Source organism: Lutra lutra, chromosome 3, assembly GCF_902655055.1.
Source record: "Lutra lutra chromosome 3, mLutLut1.2, whole genome shotgun sequence".
NCBI classification, from domain to species: domain Eukaryota; kingdom Metazoa; phylum Chordata; class Mammalia; order Carnivora; family Mustelidae; genus Lutra; species Lutra lutra.
In genome coordinates, this window is record NC_062280.1 from 183,140,764 (window position 1) to 183,160,207 (window position 19,444).

The 19,444-nt window shown below is 37.5% G+C and overlaps 1 protein-coding gene and 1 non-coding gene across 2 annotated transcripts in view; one reads left to right on the top strand and one right to left on the bottom strand.

The window, feature by feature from the left end:
• The window catches only part of GPC5 (glypican 5), a 1,410,504-nt gene that overhangs the window by 587,002 nt on the left and 804,058 nt on the right, over positions 1–19,444 (top strand). The window lies entirely within an intron of this gene.
• LOC125096631 (U6 spliceosomal RNA) lies at positions 16,604–16,712 on the bottom strand. The gene has a single exon (XR_007126303.1). It is a non-coding gene; the product is annotated as a U6 spliceosomal RNA (small nuclear RNA).

Genomic DNA, 19,444 nt, shown 5'->3' on the forward strand with positions numbered 1-19,444 from the left:
TCAACAGGGAGCCTGTCTCCCTCTCTCTCTCTCTCTCTGCCTGCCTCTCTGCCTACTTGTGATCTCTGTCTGTCAAATAAATAAATAAAATCCTTAAAAAAAGGGAATATAAGATGACAATGTTTTATTGAATGCACAATTATCAATAAAGAAACAAAAATTATTTGAATAAATAACAGAGAACAAAATTATTTTAAAAAATGGAAAGCAAGTTGAAAAACACGATAACAGACATGAAAAATGTGGTAAAAAGACCTAGCCATAAATTTTATTAGAAGAAATAATCTGCAAATTTGAAAATCAATTGCAATAATGCAGTCTGGAAAACAAAGAGGGAAAAAGGTATGAAGAAAAATGAACAATATCAGATAAATGTGGGAGACCATTAAGCATACCAACATAATGGGAATTTCAGAAGTGGGTAGAGAGAAAATGAAAAAATACATTAGAAGAGGTAGTGGCCAAAAAAGAGGGAGGATAGGATAATTATCCATATAGGTCTTTGAGAATTGTGAATTTAAAGTGGGATTAGTCATATTCAGTTATGTGGTCTGGTCATGGAATGGGGAAAGAGCGGGATTAGATCAGAGCTGTAGTGTTGCCAAGCAAGCTGGAAAAAGTGAGGGGGGTAAGAAAGGTAGGGATGGTATGCAAGAGTGATTATGACAGACCGTGGAATTTAAACTGGGTAAAGAAAGAAGGCAGTGTATCAAGGGACAGAGAAAGATGATGGCACAAATGACTTGGAGGTCATGTGCTAGAGAGATTAGAGGTGTCCATTGGTGAAAGGGACTCATTACATTACATTGTGATTGTGTATATCACATGGTTCCAGGCATATGTTCCAGTGAGTTGTAATGGCAGGGCCTAAGAGTCGACACTGGAGGGAATGATTGAGATAGATATCCTGGAATGGAAGAATTTACTAAACTAAGAATATAGGGTATTGGAAAAGATTATGTGCAAGTGTATTGAAATTACGAGTTAGGCATTCTAATGGACAGAGTAGGAGTGAACCAGGAATTAAACTTTTGAGAAATACCTAGGAATGATTCTGCAGATGAGTAGCTGATGACAATAATGTATTTCTTGTCCAGCAGGTGACCATTGAGTCCTATAGGGTAGGTGTGTCATTTAAATCAGATTACGTTAATGTTCCCTTTTTCTTCAGGCTGTGTGCTTACAATGTGACTTCTTCAACTGGAATGGTAATTCTCAATGCATAACATAATGTGGTTGGTTCCTTTGACTTCAACTTCCCCATAATTCTTAGTGTATTTTTAAAAAATTCTATCCTATACAATATTTCCTGTGCAAGCTTATTCTGTATTTTATAATCTGTGATTTACCTTAAATTTTATCTCGACCCTGAATTGTTTTCACTGATGCATTAGCCAAGGTTCTTAACTACATGCAAGGGAATATACTTTATGTTGTTTAAGAATAACCTGTTTATGGAAGGGATAAAGCTATCTCAGATTAATTAGTAGGGTTACAGAAACGAGATTGTACGCTAAGCTTCTGGCATAGTCCCATGCTGAGTACAACTGGTCTGCATGGGTACAACTGCCTCTATGTGACTGGCAGTTTACAAAATCAGAAGCTGCCACCACAGCTGTCATCTCAAAAAGTGGTCGGGACACTGCATAATCTGGATGCTTGATAGCAACTTCTCCAGCCCAAAAAGTTTTGTTTTTCCTTATCAAGTGATTCCGTTCTGAATGGAGGTCTTCCACAAGGATATCTAATTGATGGAATCTAAATTATATCTGAAGCCCTAGCTGCAAGGGATCCTGGGAATTGTAGTTTTTGCTGCCCATCCCAGAAAGTGGGACCATTGTTAGTGTAGCTACCGAGAGTGTTAAACTCCAGCATCCAATATCAACCAGATGTATGATTTCCAGCCTTTAATGAACTTTGAAATACAGCACGAGGAGTACATATACTAACCAAATGGATCATAATAAAGACTTTATCCTCATAATTCACCCAGATCTTGTTGAGGTCTAGTATCTTTCAAAGAGAGATTTAGAAAGAAAACCTTTCAGGATATCTGTTTCTAGCAGAAATGAAAGCTCTAGGTTTGCTCAACTTGAAAGGGCGAGTGAGAGCAATTTTAGCATGACCACTAGCATCACTCACAGTATTTGGTTTGGTTAACTAACCACCCCATGTCATTCCCTCATGATTTGGAACCTATCTGGAAATAAATAGCAGGAGTTAGAAAGAGGAAATTGTCTGCTTTATCATAGATGCAGAGCTGGTTTAGAAAATAGAGCTTGGGCTTCAAACCAAATCTTTTTTTCCTTTTTCTTCTTCCCTCCATAGAATTTGTACAAAAATATTACCAAGAGAGCAGCTGAATAACTGAAAACTTTACTGCAGAAGGCATAGGTTGTTCTTTTTGGTTTACTGCATGGGAAATGCAAGATTGGCCAGCAGAATGCATAGGACTCACAGGCAGATAGTTTCTAAAACCAGGGTCCAAGAGGGGTAGATTGACCAAGAAGGAGAAACAACACATGAGCATCTAAGTTTAGGTTATTAACCGTCCCAATCCAAGCTCTTGAGGAAATAGATACCAGACTTCTACCATTTCCCCGATCAGATCTCTTCTACCAAAGGATGAAGCTACTGAGTGCCAAGGAGGAGGCAGCAACTCCCATCCTAAAAGTTTTTTGAGTCCTTCTGGTTAATTCTGCTGATTAGTCACACAGCTACACATTTTACAAAAAATGCTTCAAATGTAAAGATGTTATGCGTCCCAAATACTTGCAAAAAAAACCCCACAAAAACCCACAGATTTAAGGGAGATAGGATTTTTCATCATTACAAAGGAAGAAAAAAATACACTTTGGTACTACCTCTAAGCTGCCCATAACAGCAAGCCGACTGCTGTCATTTTAATAACTCTGTGTGTATATTTTTGCACAGATTTCCTGAAATGCCTGTAAGATGCTCACTTAATGTTTTTAAATCACTGATGTTTTTATAAAACAATGAGGAGTAATTTTCAAAGGTGCTTGTGAGGTCTGTTCTTATCTCATTAAAGCAATGGAGTTAAGTGACTACATTTACCTCCTTAGTGCAAAGGGGATTTAATTTCCAAATAAGAACCCACAGTGATACCATCGATCCTTTTTCCTTTTCTTGGTTCCATTTAGTTTGATTTGACATGAACCCAGAATGAAGAGAAGGAAAATAAACCTATGCTAACAACTACACAGTTACAGCAAATTTAGTTCAGATAATCCTGAATCATTTTCTTCTTTTATAGAATATATCCTAAAAACAACATTAATTAAATTGTGTCATATCTGAATCCCCAGGAGAGCATAAAAATATTGTCAGCCATCATCAGGGAAGTGGTTGCTGATCATGAAAATGCAGCTAGAATCTTAAAATAATGATGGATTTCTTCAATTGTACTTTTTTCTCTTTTCTTTTTCTTTTTTTGACTTTCTCTTTGCCTCTTACATAGTTTTCCCCTATTTGCTATCATAGTCAGGAGAGTATTATATCTTCCATATATTTTGTGACACATGATGCAATGACTTATATTATTATTGTTGTTCCAGTGTCTTCCAACCTTTATAAAACCACGAAGCCAATAAAGTGCTTGTTTGTATATACAGATATTTTCTCCAGTAGTCGTATTTTAAATCTTTTAACCCATATTTTAACCAATAGCTCTTGTTTTTAGTTAACATTTGTTCAGTAAACATTAAGGGATATGGTATTGTGATATTGAGTTTTTTTTTTTTTTAAGAGTCCTCCCTTAATATTGAACACAGTGCGCTAGTGGTACGTAGTAAATAATCAAGATCAACTTTTGAATCATGCAATTTTGAAACTACAACAGAATTTGCTAATTTAAGTTCTTTGGTGGGCAGGAAACTGAGACATAAAGAGGTTGAGTGATTTGACCAAGATCCTGAAGCCAGTTATTAAGAGTAATCAGTGACATGGCCAGAAGTCAAGGGTTCTGATAAATGTTCGGGGTCGCTCAGTGAGCTTTAAGTTTGAAACACAGTGATATGATAGAAGGAAGACTGTGATGGCATCCTACTGGAAACAAAGCAAGGCGTGAAGGAAGTCTGATACATAAATCCCAACTACAGGTGAAAAAGATACAGAGTTAGAGCTGTAGAGTCATGTATATTACATAGCTAGAGATCTGTATCTATCTGTATGCTCACAAAGGGATTTTAAAACAAATGTCTAAAACGGTACTGCTCTTTTCTTTCTGCTTTTATTTTTCACAGAAAATGTGATAGAATGATATTTTCTTAGGAACCATTAATTGAGTTATAACTCAATTTATTTCGCAGAAACCCAGATGAATATAGTAAAGGCCTTGGCTAATGGATAACATTGTACCACGAAAGTGGGGAGATGGAGCCAAATGATCAAGATTCAGCCTTATTTTCCTCAGAAGTGAAATTGAAATAATCATAACACATCTGACAGGGTTTTTGTTGCTGAATTATATATACTATATAATATTTTATTTGTAGTATATAATAATATTTTTTAGTTTAATTTTATTTTTTTCAGTGTTCCAAGATTCATTGTTTATACACCACACCCAGTGCTCCATGCAATATGTGTCCTCCTTAATACCCACCACCAGGCTCACCCATCCCCCCACACCCTCCCTTCCCAAACCCTCAGCTTGTTTCTCAGAGGCCACAATCTCTCATGTTTCGTCTCTTCCTCCGATTTCCCCAACTCACTTTTCCTTTCCTTCTCCTAATGTCCTCCATGTTATTCCTTATGTTCCACAAGTAAGTGAAACCTCTGCTTGACTTATTTCACTCAGCATAATCTCTTCCAGTCCCGTCCATGTTGATCCAAAATTTGGGTATTCATCTTTTCTGATGGAGGTGTAATATTCCGTTATCTATATGGACCATATCTTCTTCATCCATCATCTGTTGAAGGGCATCTTGGTTCTTTCCACAGTTTGGTGATTGTGGCCATTGCTGCTATGAACATTGGGGTCCAGATGGCCCTTCGTTTCACTACGTCTGTATCTTTGGGGTAAATACGCAGTAGTGCAATTGCAGGTCATAGGGTAGCTCTATTTTTAATTTCTTAAGGAATCTCCACACTGTTTTCCAAAGTGGCTGCACCAGCTTGCATCCACCAACAGTGCAAGAGGGTTCCCTTTTCTCCACACTTGTTGTTTCCTGTCAGGTTAATTTGGGCCATTCTAACTGGTGTAAGTTGGTATCCCTATGTGGGTTTTGATTTCAATCTCCCTGATGGCTAATGATGATGAACATTTTTTCATGTGTCTGTTAGCCATTTGTATGTCTTCTTTGGAGAAGTATCTGTTCATGTCTTCTGCCCTTTTATTGATATGATTATCTCTTTTGTGTGTGTTGAATTTGAGGAGTTCTTTATAGATCTTGGATATCATCCCTTTGTCTGTAGTGTCATTTGCGAATATCTTCTCTCAAACCCAAAGAGGGTTGCCTCTTTGTTTTGTTGACTGTTTCCTTTGCTGTGCAGAAGCTTTTATCTTGATGAAGTCCTAAAAGTTCATTTTTGCTTTTGTTTCCTCTGCCTTTGGAAATGTGTCTCGAAAGAATTTGCTATGGCAGATGTCAAAGAGGTTACTGCCTATGTTGTCCTCTAGGATTTTGATAAATTCCTGCCTCCCGTTGAGGTCTTTTATCCATTTCATTGTGTATGGTGTAAGAGAATGGTATGAAGAATGTATATTCTTCTGTATATAGCTGTCCAATTTTCCCAGCACCATTTATTGAAGAGACTGTCTTTTTTCCACTGGCTATTTTTTCCTGCTTTGTCGAAGATTATTTGACCATAGAATTGATGGTCCATATCTGGACTCTGTACTCTGTTCCATGGGTCTATGTGTCTGTTTTTGTGCCAGTACCATGCTGTCTTGGTGATCACAGCTTTGTAGTAAAGGTTGAAATCAGGCAATGTGATGCTCCCAGCTTTGTTTTTCTTTTTCAAAATTTTGTTAGCAATTCGGGGTTTTTCTGGTTCCATACAAATTTAAGGATTGTTCCAGCACTTTGAAAAATGCCAGTGGAATTTTGATTGTGATGGCATTGAAAGTATAGATTGCTCTGGGCAGTACAGACATTTTAACAATGTTTATTCTTCTGATCCATGAGCATGGAATGCTTTTCCATCTTTTTGTGTCTTTTCAGTTTCTTTCATGAATGTTCTGTAGTTCCTTGAGTATAGATATTTTACCTCTTTGGTTAGTTTTATTCCCAGGTTATCTTATGGTTCTTGGTGCTATAGTAAATGGAATAGATTTCCTCATTTCCCTTTCTATATTTTCATTGTTAGTGTATAAGAAAACAACTGATTTCTGTGCATTGATTCTGTATCCTGCCACATTACTGAGTCACTGTATGAGTTCTAGTAGTTTGGGGGTGGAGTCTTTTGGGTTTTCCATATAAAGTATCTTTTTATCTGTGAAGAGAGAGAGTTTGACTTCTTCATTGCCAATTTGAATACCTTTTATTTCTTTTTGTTGTCTGATTGCTGTTGCTAGGACTTCTAGTACTATGTTGAACAAGAGCAGCAAGAGTGGGCATCCTTGTCCTGTTCCTGATCTCAATGGGAAGGCTGTCAGCTTTTCCCCACTGAGGAAGATATTTGGTATGGGTTTTTCATGGATAGATTTTATGAAGTTGAGGAATGTTCCTTCTATCCCTATACTCTGAAGAGTTTTAATCAGGAACGGATGCTGTATTTTGTCAAATGCCTTTTCTGCATCAATTGAGAGGACCATGTAGTTCTTCTCTCTTCTCTTACTGATTTGTTCTATCACATTGATTGATTTGCAAATGTTGAACCACCCTTGCATCTCAGGGATAAATCCCCCAGATCATGGTGGATAATCTTTTTAATATACTGTTGGATCCTATTAACTAGGATCTTGTTGAGAATCTTGGCATCTGTATTCATCAGGGATATTGGTCTGAAATTCTCCTTTTTGATGGGGTGTTTGCCTGGTTTGAGAATCAAGGTAATGCTGGCTTCATAGAAAGAGTCTGGAAGTTTTCCTTCTGTTTCTATTTTTTGAAACAGCTTTAGGAGAACAGGTTGAATTTTTGGTAGAATTCCGCAGGGAATCTGTCAGGTCCTGGGCTCTTGTATTTTGGGAGGTTTTTGATCACTCCTTCAATCTTGTTACTAATCAGGTTGCCAGTTTCTTCCTGTTTCAGTCTTGGAAGTCTATAGGTTTCCAGGAATGCATCTGTTTCTTCTAGGTTGCTTAACTTATTGGCATATAACTGTTGATAATTCTGAAAATAATTTCAGAAAATAATTTCTGATGATTCTTTGTATTTCCTTGGTGCTAGTTGTGATCTCTCCCTTTTCATTCATAATTCTATGAATTTGGGTCCTCTCTCTTTTCTTTTGGATTAGTGGCCAGTGGTTTATCGATCTTATTGATTCTTTTAAAGAACCAGCTTCTAGTTTTGTTGATGTGTTCTACTGTATCTCTAGTTTCTAACTCATTGATCTCTGCTCTAATCTTGATTATTTACCTTCTTGTGCATGGGGTTGGCTTAATTTGTTGTTGATTTTCCAGTTCTGTGAGGTGTAAAGAGAGCCGGTATATTTGGGATTTTTCAATTTTTTTGAGTGAGGCTTGGATGGTTATGTATTCCCCCTTAGGACCACCTTTGCCATCAAAGTAGGCAGAGAGGCAGGCAGAGAGAGAGCAGGAAGCAGGCTCCCTACTGTGCAGAGAGCCTGATGCGGGCTCCATCCCAGGACCCCGAGATCATGACCTGAGCTGAAGACAGAAGCTCTAACCCACTGAGCCACCCAGGTACCCCCCAAACATTCTTGAGCAGGATGGTCTATAGCTTCCAAGTGTTTGAATTCCTTCCAACTTTTTCTTGTGGTTGAGTTCCAGTTTCAAAGCATTGTGGTCTGAGAATATGCAAGGAAAAATCTCAATCTTTTGGTATCATTTGAGCCCTGATTTGTGACCCAGTATGTGGTCTATTCTGGAGAAAGTTCCATGTGCACTCAAGAAGAATGAGTATTCTGTTGTTTTAGGGTGGAATGTTCTGTATAGATCTATGAGGTCCATCTGGCCCAATGTGTCATTCAAAGCTCTTGTGTCTTTGTTGATTTTCTGTTTAGACGATCTGTCTATTACTGAAAGTGGCAAGTAAAGATCCCCTACAATTAATGTATTCATATCAGTATGACTCTTTATTTTGATTAACAGTTAGCTAATGTACTTGGCTGCTCCCATATTGGGGGCATAAATATTTTCAATTATTAGATCTTCTGGGCGGACAGATGCTTTATGAATGATGTAGTGTCCTTCTTTCAGACTACAGTCTTTAGCTTAAAATCTAATTTATCTGATATAAGAATTGCTACCCCGACTTTCTTTTGAGGCCTGTTGGCATGAAAGATGGTTTTCCATCCCTTCTCTTTCAGTCTGGATGTATCTTTAGGTTCCAAATGTGTCTCTTGTAGACAGAATATGGATGGGTCCTGTCATTTTATCCAGTCTGCAACCCTGTGCCATTTTATGGGAGCATTTAGGTCTTTCATGTTGAGTGATTATTGAAAGATAAGCTTTTATTGACATCATGTTGCCTGTGAAGTCCTTGTTTCTATAGATTGTCTGTAAATTTCTATTCTGTGTCACTCTTGGGTTCTTTCTTCTTCTATAGAACCCCCTTTAATATTTCTTGTAATGCCAGCTTGGTGGTCCCATACTTTTTTAAACCTTGCCAGTCTTGGAAGCTCTTTATCTTTCCATTCATTTTGCATGTCAGCCTTGTTGATAAGGTATTCTTGGTTTCATGTTCTTCTCATATAGTGCCCTGAATATATCTTGCCAGTCTGTTCTGGTTTGCCAGGTTTCTGTGGACAGGTCTGATGTTATTCTGATGGTCCTTCCTCTGTATATAAGGGATCTCTTCCCCCTAGCTGCCCTTAAGACCTCCTGTCTGAAATTATGATTCATAAATATCGCAATTAAGTGTCTGGAAGTCTTTTGTGTGTGTGTGTGTGTGTGTGTGTGTGTACAGATCTTTCTAGACTCATTGATCTTGGAGTTGTCCTTTCTGCCTCTAGGACATGAACACTTGTTCCATTCCCCAGATTAGGGAAATTTTCATCCAGAATTTATTCAACTATATCTTCTAGTCTTCTCTATGGATCTTCAGGAATCCCAGTAATTCTGATGTTGGAACATTTCATGGTGTCATTTATTTCCCTAATTCTGTTTTCATGGCTTCCCCTGATCCTTATTTTCTATCAGTTTGTCTTCTAGATCACTAATTCTATCTTCTGCCTCTGTTACCCTAGCTGTTAGAGTATTTAGATTAGATTTGATCTCATTGATAGCATTTTTTAGTACTGCCAGATCAGCCCTCTTTTCCACCCTTAGATACTCTATGTTGCCACTAATAGTATTCTCCAACCTAGCCATTGCCTGGAGAGTTGTTACCCTGAATTCCCTTTCCAACATTCTGTTTATGTCCATATCCAATAGTTCTGTGGCAGAAGCCACAATCTCTGAATTTTTCCCCTTTTGGGTGTTCCTCCTCCTAGTGGTTTTGGTGAGAGCTGGTTGAGAGGATGTAGAGCTGAAAATATCAACCAGGATCCAGGCAAGGTGCACCAAGTCTCCAGTGTGGGCAGGGTTCAGCAGGGTTCAGCAAGGAAGGCTCCTCTGCTCTGTGTAGCGCCAGACGGGATGATTTGTATAATAATATTTATGTACTCTGATTATAGTCATAACATGCTATTAAATATGTACTTATTATTGTTAATAAGATGTATTTTGTTATAACTGTGCTATTTGATTATATTAACTGTATATTCAAAATTGAGGCTTGACTAAACTGTGAAAGTCTTAGATGTTTATAGAAATCTTTTGATACATCCCATCAAAGAGGAGTTAAAATACAAAGAGGTTGGAAGACATGGTTTCAGAAGACAGTATTAAAAGTCAGCCGAGAGGGCAAAAAGACTCCTTACATGCTTGAATTGTCTACATGTGTATCTCTCCAGAAGGCCAACACATCCATTGCTAGTACATTTGGTGTAAGTTTTGAAAACACATAGTGTTTTTTTACTTAGCAGGGTTTTTGTTTTATACACTGACTTTTCCAATTCTTTTTATGTATGTATGTATGTATGTATTATTTATTTATTTATTTGTTTATTTGTTTATTTATTTATTTGACAGAGAGAGATCACAAGTAGGCAGAGAGGCAGGCAGAGAGAGAGAGGGGGAAGTAGGCTCCCTTCTGAGCAGAGAGCCCGATATGGGGCTCGATCCCAGGACCCTGAGATCACGACCCGAGCTGAAGTCAGAGACCTAACCCACCGAGCCACCCAGGCACCCGACTTTTCCAATTCTTAAAACAATAATCCATGATCTTTCTCATGTTCACTTTAAAAAACTTGATCTGGCAATATGATATTTGCCTGAATAAGTGATTAAAAATTTTTCCATGCAGTTAAATCAAGTATTTTTCCTCTGATATAAAGCAGCTCATAATGTTTGTTTGTTTTTTTCTCAGTTTCATTATTCAGTTGACCAGTGGTTTGGTGACTATATTGACAAAATAAACGACAAAAAGAATCCCACCATATATTTCTGGGGGTCATTTAATTTTTTTTCCTTAAAAAGAGAACAGAAAATAACATCATGATAATTGTCAACATAATCTAGACTTTCAATTGAAATACAGTTCAGTTGGAATAGATTTCTTTCTATATGACTTAGATAAAGTTTCTTTTTTCTTCTCTTATCATGTCAAATGAAAACAGCTATGCAAATTTTTAGCAAATTTCAAGAGAAGTTTTGGTATGGCCTGAAAAATATGGGCCATATAAAAAATTCATAGAAGCATACCTCACTGATAAACATTTTGAGAACAGCTGAAACAGAGCTATGATTTTTACCTAAATTGACAGTCTAACTGGAATAATCTGATCAAAAATATATACCTAATATGCAGCTTACCAAATATATCTGTATATATCTATATATTTATATCTGTATAGATCTACATATTATTTATTTTCTATTATTTTTCATGGTCCAGGAAGATAACCCTCTGTTCCTGTACCCAAGTCATTTTCTGTTTGTTTAAATGACTTTAATTTTCCTTTTAGCGTTTATCATTTCCTGACCTTATAATATATGTTTATTTTTTAAAAATTTTCCTAAATCCCCACAGTCTGGAATAGAGCCTAGCATTTAATATGCATTAAATGAATATTTGTTGAATAAATAAGGATGGGAAGAGAGTAAACTTGCATTGCTTTAAAATCTCAGCTCCAAATAAAAAGCCACAAGGGAAGCAGGAATTATAGGTGTTTATGTACCATTGAGCTTTTTTCATATTCTCAATTCTGCTTAGTTGTTTTCTTGGGGGAATTAACTGTAATGATGATTAATGGTTCCTTTACGAAATGCTGGGTAGGGACATAGTCCAAAATGAGTGAAACTACTGATATTACATAAAATGACATTTTGTAGTGTTTTAACCATGAATTGCCTTTAAAGGCAATATTGAATGTAATGAGATAATTACAGTTTTTGGTGCTAGATAAAACTAGATTGAAATCTTAATTACCTTTATTTCATTATGACCAAAAAAATCTATAAAAAGAGCAGCCAGCCTCCATTTTTATGATAGAAGTGAAGAGAAAAAGCGGTCTAAAAAAGATTTTTTTTTAGCCAGAAAATATTAAATTTGAAAGAATTTGAAAAGAAATTCAGTATTAGCTTGCCTTTTTTTGTATGCATTATCCCTGATAAGTTCTAAGTGGAAAGTAGAGAAAGCTGGCCATGAAACTTTATGTCATAATACCTCTCTTCCTGGAACATGGAAAATGATAGAAAAACATTACAAAAGCTTTTAAATAATAAAGTAAGTGAGAAAGAAACATGGGGCCCCTGTTGAAAGTAAGATTATGGGGCGCCTGGGTGGCTCAGTGGGTTAGGCTGCTGCCTTCGGCTCAGGTCATGATCCCAGGTCCTGGGTTCAAGCCCCACATCAGGCTTTCTGCTCAGCAGGGAGCCTGCTTCCTCCTCTCTCTCTGCCTGCCTCTCTGCCTACTTGTGATTTCTCTCTGTCAAATAAATAAATAAAAATCTTAAAAAAAAAAAAGATTAAAAAAAAAAAGTAAGATTATAATAGGAAATGAGGAGCGTGTACTAATGTGTTTATGTTTGCAAGTTTGATGAGTTCTTCGTACCTGACTGTTGTTAATTCCAGCTGTCTGGATATCAGAATCCATGTGTGTGATATTCACAGGGAGGATTTTAGATAGTGTACTTGAATTATAGCAACAAATACAACTTTTTTATTTTTTATTTTTTTGACATTGGGAAAAGGTAATTTAAAGCCTAGATCTTCTCTATTAAAAAACAAACAAACTAAAAGGAATAGCATATTTAGACAATTTCAGGTATCAGTTATCAGAAGATGGCTTTAACAGATTGCTTTTATGGTGGTGTCTACTTTAGGAGGATCATGATGAAGACTCTTATTTTGATAAGGGGCAAGAGGAGGGAGAACTCTCGAGACTGAACAAAGCAAAAATTGTTGAGATTCAGTTGAGTCAGTGCCACGCCCCTGAGTCCAAAAGGCAGAAGAAGAGGGGTAACGGGCTTGGCGATGGCAAGAGGCTTTAACCACTGAGCCATCCAGGCGCCCCTGTAATCTTATTTCTAAAAAAAAAAAAATCTATGCACGCATATCTGGAAATATATACAAATTATATTCTCTGCATTAATTTGTATCATTAAGAAAAATATGTTTTTTTGGTTTTTTTTGTTTTTTGCTCTGACAAATGATAAGGCAATTTTCTGCCCCTAGAACTGTCACCTCTTTGTGAGCTAATACTATTGGGTTTAATCTGTCTGACTGGCCTTCGCTTGGAGTCAGTTTATTGAGCATTTACTGTGAATCAGAAATCATGCTGGTATTTTATGTATATTAATTAGCTTAGGGCTCACCCTTCCCCAAGTTTTAATGTAGGGGTTTTAATCTCTATTGATATGGTAAAATGAGGTCTGCTGTATATTAGCAAGTCTAAGCCGTACCTAGGTCATATGAGTAGTGAAACCAGTCTTTGAACCTAGTGAGCTAACAAAGTTTGTACTTGTAGCAACTATGACAAAGGAGAGTATAAACATTTGGTATATGCAAGGAGTTTGCTTCATCCTGCAAGTGAAATGTAAATTTGGGTGGGGGGTATTTGTTCTCTATTTACGATGCTATTGCAAACTTTGTACCATAGTTCTTCCTTTGCCCATTATTTACAATAACTGCAATTTAATATCATCTCAAGAGCTCACATTAAACTATACAGAATCCCCAAGATTAAAGAAAAATATGCTTTGATTTTATTTCTAATTCTTGTTGGGGTATGAGAATTTGAACTATTCTGAGTTTTATGGGTATCCTATATATGTTCATGGACATAAAATTAATTCCCTGTGTCTCAAGGGTAGCACAGACATAAAAAGGCCAATTACAATTTTATGAATAGGAAATATAAGATCCGGGGCTTCGATTTTCTCTATTGTTGCATTCTAAATAACAGCGCTGTTTCTAGGGAATACTTACATCCTTTCTGACACAGAACAACTAGGAACTTTCATTAGAGAAAAATCAAAGCAGATGCAATGTGAGTCCCCATATAGTGCAAGTCATGTTAAAATAGATTCCAAACTGGTGTCTTGTTTTGATGAAAACTCAGAAGACAATTTGGAGACTGTTTGTCAGACTCCAGAGACTGGGGCACAGATGGAGTTCTGAATTAAGTGACTTTGTATTTTGAGATTTGAAATGAGCCCTAGTCCCAAATGTATATTTCAATGATTGTGAACTAACTGGATGTGGTAATTGATTATTAAAAGGTTTATATTCTTAAAATCGTGAGGTTCAAAAGTAGTCATTTAGACATTTGTAGCAAAAGTAAAGATGCAAATTTTATCTCTAGATTAATATATGTAGACAGAATTGAATGAGCCATATTTTGGTTGGTGCAGTCACAGAATATTCTGGATTCATGAATTTTCCATAAAGCCGAAGGAAATTCCTTGAGATACCAAAAATTTAAATATTTTAAGTAGTTTAATATGGACAACAAAATTTACTTCTTGCTTCCCTGTTGCCCTGAGCAATTTTGAAGTGAATGTTATTTAGACTTTTTCTGGTTGACCAAAAAAACATCCCGAATGCTAACTCATTCAACAAATACTCATTTCACAAAGACATAATGTATACCTACAATGTGCCACGCTGTGTTCTCGGTTTCATCAACAAAAAACACATGCCTCTGCCTTTGGAGAGAGAAAGGCAGCTAATGCATATAAAAGTGGCCTGTATTTCAGGCTAAAAAATATGGAGGGTCAAGGAAGCTAGAGGTCCCAGTTTTATACAGTGTGCTCAGGAGAGGCCTTCCTGAGCTAGCGGTGTTTGAAGAAGTTAGCCATACGCTGTCTGAGAGACCAGCATATCCAGCAGAGGGAATTGCAAAGGTTCTGAGTCAGGAGCATATCCAGCTTGATGACGGCAAGCATCCTGCTGTGGCTGGAAAGGGGACGCGGCAGCAGAGGGCCATAGGAGATCATTGTGATCTCGCCGGGTCATGATCCACATTTGTGGTAAAGTCCTCACTCCCATGTAGGAGATGGAGGGAGGCATTGTGTTTTGCTAAAATGTGAATGTTTGTTTGCTTTCAGCTTACCCCTGTATACTCATAAATGCTCTATTCGTGTGTTAGAACATTTGCTCACAGGGGCGCCTGGGTGGCTCAGTGGGTTAAGCCTCTGCCTTCGGCTCAGGTCATGATCTCAGGGTCCTGGGATAAAGCCCTGCATCAGACTCTCTGCTCAGCAAGGAGCCTGCTTCCCCACCCCCTCTCTCTGCCTGCCTCCCTGCCTACTTCTGATCTCTGTCTGTCAAATAAATAAATAAAATCTTCAAAAAAACAAAAAACAAAAAAAGCAGAAAACATTTGCTCACAATTGGGCATCCAGAAGGCTCAGGTCTGGCGGAGACTGACTGAGTATTGAGAAGGGAGGCAAGGGAGCAGAGCAAGACACCAGGCTGTGTTTCATCAAGGAGGTGCTGACACAATGGCCATAAATGAAGAACAGTCCCACCCAGGCTACATCTCCCTTTGCAGAATCAGGAGACATCTTCTTCTTTCTTCTGTGACACAACCCACAAGAGCGTCATGCCCTCTTCCCTTTATCACTCACTCAGTCTCTCCTTCTACAAATCACTGTGATTGTCAGACTTCCCTAACGCAGGCTTAAGTCCTACCCTGGAGCTGTGGTAGAATAAGTGTCTCTGTTTCCCTTCCCACTCTCTTTTTTTTTTTTCCTGTAGCTGAATGTGTGTCAAAGATTCTATCAACTCATTAGTTAATGAGACAACCAGTAGGTATTACAACTGGCTCAGAGAGAGCTCAGGTACCACACAGGTACATCCAAATAGGGAATGCTGGAATGAATTTATCCTTCTCACTTCTGATTCTTGTGGCTCAGCAAGTACATCTAAAACCAAAGAGAAACTCTTTATGGCCTATGCTAAAATAACTTGGCATAAGTGAGCTATATTTTCCTATATTTTTACTTTGCCTGCTAATATTGCTCTTTTCTGTTAGAAGAACAAAGACCCTCTTACATCTCCTTGGGGATTATAGCTCCCTTTTTACAAACCATTCTTTTTCAAATAACTATAGGACCTGCTGTTATATAAGTGCCCTCGTGTCTGAAGACTGTGTCAAGTACCCTACAAACACTGTGTTCCTCTAGCTACACAGGGTCCGCATGGGGTAAATGCTGCCAGCACTCTCCTACTTTTACAGATCAGGAAAGCAAGACTCCCCAGGGTTCATATGTTGAACCCTGAAGTCATGGCTGGTACACATCTACAAATGGAGTCCAGACTACAAAACTCTCTAATTAATCTACATCCTCAGACATGCCCCAACAGCGGTTAAGGTTTATGGGATATGGGGAACATCCAGATTTTACACCTGTATCCTCTGAACCCCTTACCAAAGAGACTCGGGCCAAAGTGGATGAGGTGGGCCAGGCCAGGAGGTGTAGAGGATGCTAAGAACATGGTTCCTGGCTGTGCCTTTTTGCTCTTCACAGAAATATTTGGAGAATTGGAAATACAAGGTAAGGCAGGAAGGAATTTGTAAAGATGAGTTAACAAGTTTGATTTGCTTCTGTAAACTGTAGAGAATTAAACAGGCTTTCAGGAGGAAAGTGACCTTGTTCATTAGCATAAATTGAAAATATGTTAATACTGGAGCTCCCATTCTAATTAAGACAGGAAACAGAACAGTGGCAGGCTGATGACATTGGGCATACGAGGCATTCTGTTTTATCATGTGTAGAAATAGACCTAGTGATGGCCAGTTAGTTTATGATAGAAACTGATTAGGTCTCACATTTCTTGGCTCTGCATATTTGTTCTTTCTCCATTTCATTGTAATAAAATGAAATGTATTTAGGTTTCCCATAAATGAAGATGGTAAAATTATGACATGTTCAATTCACGTTTTACTTTCTTTTTTTTTTTTCTAAACTGTGGAATGCCTCACATATTTGCATGTCAAATTTCTTGTGTGCGGGGGTCATGCTAACCTCTGTGTCGTTCCAATTTTAGTATATGTGCTGTGGAAGTGAGCACTCACATTTTTTTTAATGGTAACTTAATTCCATAGATCTACAAAGAAATGCTTTTCTTCCTCCCCATTCCTTCCCTAAATTCTCTGGTGCATACCAGTTATTTAGGAGAACAGAGGGAGTGTGTTAACAGGCATGCATGCACGCACACACACATACACACACACAGACACCCCACAAATTAGAAGTTGCCAACTATCAGATGGGAGAGAACGCTGAACTCACAAACTGGAAATTTCTTCCTTGTCTTAATGCATAGGTTAGAATACATATTTTATTTTATTCAGGTTTGATTTATTTAAAATGTATTTATTTATACATAGGTCAATTTATACATAGGTATACTTGGACACAGGTTATATTTAATTTACCATCGAGTATGTGTGTTTCCAAAATGTGAAAGTTGATTTAATAAAATGCTCCAGAAGGGAATTATGTATTTTGGACACATCTTTTCTAAAGCATATTTTACATGCCTTCAACCAACTTTATTACTTAAAAATCAGTTCCTAAATCCTAGATGACTTCATCAGATAACACCAACATAGTTAAGCACTGTACCATACAAATTAGTTTTTAAATTTTTCTAAATGACTTATTGGTTGTTAGCTGTCATTTAAGGGAAACAATTATAACTTCTGTTTTAATTTTTTTTATAGTTTTACAAGCTTTCTACTGCTGCTGCACCAAATTAGGGCAAATCTAGTAGCTTCACGTAGTATGACAGTTCTGGAGGCCAGAAATCTGAAATAAGTCTTCTGGGGCTACCATTACAGGTTGTGTTCCTTCTGTTGTCTCAAGGGACAACAGGCTTTCTGGACAAAGGTTATCTGTTGCAGCCTTTTCCAGCTTCTAGAGGCTGCCTACTTTCCTTGGTTCCTGACCACAACAATGCCAACTCTGCTTCCATCATCACGACTCCTCTGACCCTTAGACTCCTACATTTTTCCTCCCCCGACTTATAAAGACCCATGGCCGGGGTTTTGGGGAGGATTACATTGGGCCCATGTAGATAAACCAGGTTCATGTTCTCACTTCAAAATTCTTAATCACATCTGCAAAGTCCCTTTTTGCCATGTAAGGTAACATACTCATGGGGTTTTGGGGATTCGAATATGGAAATCTGTGGAGAGAGGGAAAACATCATTTGCTTTACTACAGTAGTGTTCTGCTTTCTCTTTTTATTATTTGTTCTACAACCCTTTATCTGTAAGTTTCCTGCAATATATTTTAATATAACTATATAATAATATTTTTAAATATTTATTTATTTTAGAGAGAGAGAGTGTATAGGTGGGTGGAGAGGCAGAGGGAAAGGAAGAGAATCTGAGGCAGTCTCCCTGCTGAGCACAGAGCCCAGATGTAGGTCTCCATCTCACAACCCTGAGATCATGACCTGAGCTGAAATCAAGAGTCAGATGCTTAACCGACTGAGCCACCCGGGCGCCTCGATGTATAACAATATGTTTAATTTTTTTAAAAAAGCTAGTGGTCCCATGCCATGCAAATTAAATTAGAATGATGCATGAATTTTGAGTTGCCAATTTTCATTTGCTTGTTCCTTTATTCCATTACCATGATTTACATAGTTTTTAAGACATAAAATATGGCAATTTAGTTACTTTATTGTTCTAAAATGATGACAATGTTCTTGAGTTCAAATGAAGAGGTATAATGCTAGATCAAATCTAATAAAACAGTTAGTTCCTAATTTGATTAACCTCAATTACCTAGTATAAATTGATGCTTTTTCCAAGTGCCTTATTGAAATCTTGTCCCATGTTTGATTTAAAGTTGACCACCAGTTCTTTCTCATACTTCCCATTGAGGTGGGAAGTTCATTGCCTCTTTCTCTGAACCTGGGCTGGCTCTGTGACTGGCTTTTTCAAATTGATTGGAGTAGAAATGATGCCAAGGGATTTCATGTCTGGGTGTCAAGAGATTCATGGTTTCCATTACACCCCTCTTGGACCACTCCCTCCATGTGACAAGAGAATCTTGGTTAGGGTCCTTTGGGATGGCCAGAAGACATCTAATACATTGGTTTCAGCAGTTAGCAGAAGACCTTTAGTCTTTGTTTGTTTGTTTGTTTTTGTTTTAATTTTTAAACTTCATTATTTAGAGCTGTTTTAGGTTTACAGACAAAAAAATTGAGTGTAAAGTACAAGAGTTTCCATGTACCCTCTTCTCCACTATCAATGTCTAGCACCAAATAGCACACTTGTTACAATCGATGAGCTTACATTGAAATGTCATTATCACCAAAAGTGCATAGTTTACTCTAGATTGAGTTTTTAGATTCTTATTCTTTCTTCACTTCAGGGATGGAAACAAATGTTCAGGGCTTCTGTTATCCCAATTAACAAACTCTGGACTCTGGGACTTTGCAATGTCTTGTGCTCTATCATGTTTTCTAATTACCTAGCCCTTCTTCATTTTTGTTCATGAACCTCTGAATTTTTTTTATTCCCTTCTCATAAAACCTTATATTTTATGTAAGAACACTTGACCTTTGGTGTATGTGTTTTTTACTAAACTGCATTCTACTCTTTCACTATTCAGAAGTAAAGGGTAATCATGCAAGGATTACTTATTATTTGGCTATAACTTCTCAGAATATGTTTGCATTTATATCATCTTAAAATGCCTCAGATGAGAAGACCACAAAAAATAGTCTCAATAGGGGTGCCTGGGTGGCTCAGTGGGTTAAGCCGCTGCCTTCGGCTCGGGTCATGA